This window comes from Solanum tuberosum, unplaced genomic scaffold (genome assembly GCF_000226075.1).
Source record: "Solanum tuberosum cultivar DM 1-3 516 R44 unplaced genomic scaffold, SolTub_3.0 scf00120, whole genome shotgun sequence".
Taxonomy (NCBI): Eukaryota; Viridiplantae; Streptophyta; class Magnoliopsida; order Solanales; family Solanaceae; genus Solanum; species Solanum tuberosum.
Window position 1 is genome coordinate 774,912 of NW_006239047.1, and position 4,730 is coordinate 779,641.

Here is a 4,730-nt window from a genome sequence, read left to right on the forward strand (position 1 = left end):
TATTGGTTGGCAAGTTTACCAACAAATTACATTTCGTTACTAATTTACCAACACATTTATATTTGGTTGGTAATTTAGCAACACAATCTTGTCATTGGTAAATGTTTGGTTAGTAATTCATTGGTAATATGTTAATAAATTATATAAATAAATTTTTTGTCATATTTACCAACCGATATATACTTCGTTGGTAATATTACCAACAAAAGGTGTGCGTTAGTAATATTTCAGTTGGTAATCCATTTATAGAATGTTGCTAAATTTGACACCATTTTTTCCCGCCGTATTTACCAACTAAAATACTTAGTTAGTAAGATTTTGGTTGGTAATTTGTTAGAATTTCGTTGTTAAGTTTTAAAATATAATTCAGTTAGAAATATGTTGGTAATTTGTTAGTAGAATACTAACCAACTTAAGTTGTTCGTAAAATCTGTTGGCAATTTAGGATTTTTTTGTAGTGTGTAGAGTGTTCAAAGTCTTGCGTTACAAAGATTTGTGCGTGAAGCGAGAAAAATGCAGCTTCGAATAACCCACTGTGTAGTTCCTTGTACACACTATTAGCCACAGTGAAATAAGGATGGACAGCGATAAAGTGGAGGCGATTCGGGATTGGGAGGCTCCAACAAAGGTACCCGAGAATTATGATCCTTTCTTGGCCTCACTAATTATTATCAGTGCTTCATATTTGGCTATTCGGCTATTGTTGCTCCACTCACTGACTTGCTGAAAAAGATTTGGAGTGGGAGTGGTCTGATGAAAATCTTAAGGCAACCATTACCGATGATCCGGTTTTGGCGCTGCCCCATTTCAGTAAGGCATTTGAAATTCACATCGACGCATCTAGTTTTGCTATTGGTGGTTATGCAAGAGGGCCACCCGATAGTGTTTGAGAGCAGAAAATTGAATGATGCCGAAAGGCGCTATTCGACACATGAGATGGCGACGACGGTCGTAGTCCATTGCCTAAGGACTTGGCGTCATTATGTATTGGGTGATCACTTTGTTGGTAAGACAGATAACGTCGCGAAAACTTATTTTCGGTCCAAAAAAAAGTTAACTGCCAAACAAGCACGTTGGCAAGACTCTTTGGCTGAATTTGATTTCACTTTTAAGTACAAGTCGGGCAAGGCTAATGTTGTAGCCGATGCACTTAGTCTCAAGGCTGCTTTGGCTGCTATTGTTAGTTCAACTTGCAGCGATGTTGGTGAGAATATTAAAGAGGGCATGCAGCATGATCCCGTGGCGAAACAACTTCTTGTTTTGGCCCTACAAGGCAAGACGAAGATGTTTTGGGAGGAGAATGGTTTGTTGTACACTAAGGGCAGACTTTTGTACATTCTGAGGTGGGCTAACCTTAGGCGTTCTTTGATCAAGAAAGGTCACGTTACTGCATGGGCTGGTCACCCGAGGCAGAAAAGGACTTTGGCGTTATTGGAGTCCTCTTATTATTCGCCTCAGATGCGAGATGATATTGAAGTTTATGTGTGTACTTGCCTCGTTTGTCAACAAGATAAAGTTGAAACAAAGGTGTCTGACGGCCTGCTTGAACCGCTTCCTGTTGCTGAAAAACCATGGAATAGCGTCACCATGAATTTCATCACATGCTTGCCGAATTCGGAGGGGTTCGGTACTATTATGGTGTTGTTGATCACTTCTCCAAATATATGACATTTACTGCCATGACGGCCAACAGCAAAGCCAAGGAGGCAGCCCGTATGTTTTTGCGAGATCTCGTAAAGCATAGGGGTGTACCCAAACTTATTATTAGTTGTAACACCCCGTATCCTAGATAGACCAGAATGCATATTTTCAGAAGTGCATGTGCCACCTACGGAGGCCATCTATGGATCGTAGGTGGGACCACAGCCCGTGGAACATAGTCTACAGAAAAAAAAAACCCCGACCCACGACCAGGACCTACGGACCGTAGGTTGAACCACGGTCCATGGACCAGGTCCGTGAAACATGGTCCGCAAAACCCATCATCTGAGCCGAACGATGGCTGACCAGGACGGACCATAGGGTGGACCACGGTCCGTGGACCTGGTCCGTCAGTTGGTCCCGACAACTTTTAAGTCACTGTCGTTTTGGTTTTTTCCTTATGCTACGTCGTTTAGACCCTAAATTATGAGGTTTTAGTCAGTTTAAGCCTAGAAACATAATTAGAACTTACCTTAGTCAAAATCATTAATCAAAACATAGAAAATTTAGAAGCGTAAGAAGAGAAAGAGGGAACCAACCCTAGTTCAAGAACGCAACAAGTTCCTCCAGTCCCATCCCCAAAATCGAAAGATTTCCCCGTGAAATTCGTCACCAGGTATGTGGAATTTTCACTAGTAAGTTCCTTTCACCCATTAGGTCCCTAGTTTTTAGTTAGTTTCTTGATTCCCTCCAAATCATATTAGTATGTTAATATTTAGTGTACTGCATGAATTTCAGAACCCTAGCTATGTAGTTCTTTAGTTCTTGAATTACACATACTAGGCTAGATATTTTAGTTATTTCATATATAGATGCCTCAGTCTTAAATGTGTCATTATTAGTTATTTATACACATTCTCAGTCTGCATGTCATTTTGATGTATCCAGTATATCACAGTAATTCAGTCATACTGTGTTAATCACTTAATCCATTGGGAGTAGTATAATATCGAGTTGGACTAGGGTCAGTTACCCATACAGTCCCAGAACTACGAGCCACGTAGGTTGTAAGTCCCCTCTGTGGGCATTATTTTAGTAATCACGCCAGCATGCCTCTATACCTTTGGCCGGGTGTATTGGGTCCTCTCCATGGGGCGTATACATCAGACTACACATTTAGCTCATGTGGATTTATTATTGGTTATTAGTAGCTCCCACAGTTCAGTCAGATTTCATTGCATTGACCACATTTCAGTATAGTTCAGTATTCAGTCTCAGCATGTTATAATTTGGTCATTGCATTTAGTTAGCTCAGTATCTATATCATGTTCAGATTATGCTCTTGCTTTATTGTTTGTTCAGTTTATATGTTTATTTCAGCTTTACTCTATCATGCATGCTCAGTACCTTTCAAGTACTGACGCATACTCAGTGCTATATCTTTTTGTGATGTAGGTTCAGATTCTCAACATCCAGATCACCCTTAGATCGGTTCCCGATCTCCAGTTCAGCAACATCAGTGGTGAGTCTTCATTCTTCGAGGACAACAGTCATGTTATCATTTTATTATTTCAGTCTTGTAGTTTCAGTTTTGCTAGACTTAGCTGGGGCGTGTCCCAACACTTCTAGTTAGTTAGTGGCTATTATCAGACATAGTTAGATTCAGCTTAGTATTTAAGTTTGATGTTTCTTTTGTATAAAACTCTCAGATTATATATTCAGTTTTAGTATATGGTTATTTCCCAGCATTTCAGATTTACTTATTATTAGCTTCCGCAACAGATTTATTTCTCAGTTTATCTTTAGTATGCTCATGATTATGCCAGCAGAGTTAGATTGGGGTCACTTGTGATCCTAGGTCCCGTGTCTGCGTCTCAGGGGTAGCTCGGGGTGTGACAAACTTGGTATCAGAGCCCTAGGTTTAACAGTCCTAAGAAGTCTGAAAAGCCGCACTAAGTAGAGTCCTTTTCATAGGTGTGAAGTGCACCACATCTAATGAGAGGGAGGCTACAAAGTGTTTTAGGAAAACTTTTCATTTTCTTGTTAATCTTATCGTGCATAAGGTATGATCTAATTCCATTCTAACTTGACGTTCTACGTTTCAGTGATCATGCCTCCTCGTAGAGCTAACGCCAGGAATGCAAACGCAGCTCCTCCAGTCCTAGATCAAGAAGTTTTGAATGCTGAATTCTGGAACGCCATTCAAAAGTTGGCTCAGAGCGTTGCCAACCAGAACAATCAGCAGGCTCCATCTCTGGCAAACACTAATGTTGGGTCGGCAGCAGCTAGAGTGCGAGACTTTGTTAGGATGAATCTGCCAGAGTTCTTAGGATCGAAGATTGGAGAAGATCCCCAAACCTTCATTGATGAGGTCAAGAAGATCTTTGAAGTGATGCAGGTAACTAGGAATGATCAGGTTGAGTTAGCATCTTACCAACTTAAGGATGTAGCTCATATCTGGTATACTCAGTGGAAGGAGAACAGGGGTACAGATGCAGCTCCTATCATTTGGGATTGCTTTAGTGAGATCTTTCTGGACAAGTTTTTCCCAAGAGAACTTAGGGAGGCGAAAGCTCAGGAATTTATGAACTTGAGGCAAGGTAACATGACAGTCCAAGAGTATGGGCTCAAGTTTACCCAACTCTCCAGGTATGCTCCTCACATGGTTGCTAATTCCAGGGCTCAGATGAATAAGTTTCTATATGGAGTGTCAGACTTGGTGAAGACAAAGTGTAGAAATGCGATGTTGCTGGAAAATATGAGCATCTCTAGGCTCATGACTCATGCTCAGCAGGTCGAGGGTAATAAGCTTAGAGAACAGGCTAAGGAGAACAAGAAGGCTAGGACTGGAAACTATGACTACTCTCAGCAGAAATTGGGTGGTGGAAATCGCTCGTAGGGTCAGCAGAAATTTTCAACTCCAGTACCCTTACCAGCTAGTTTTCCATCCTCCACATTCAAACAAGATAAAAAAGGTAGGGCATCAGGCTCTAAGTTTCAGGAAAGTAGTTCAGGAACCAAAACCTACCCAACTTGCCCTAAATGAGGTAAGAACCATCCGGGCGAGTGCCTTGCAGGAGAGGAAGGAT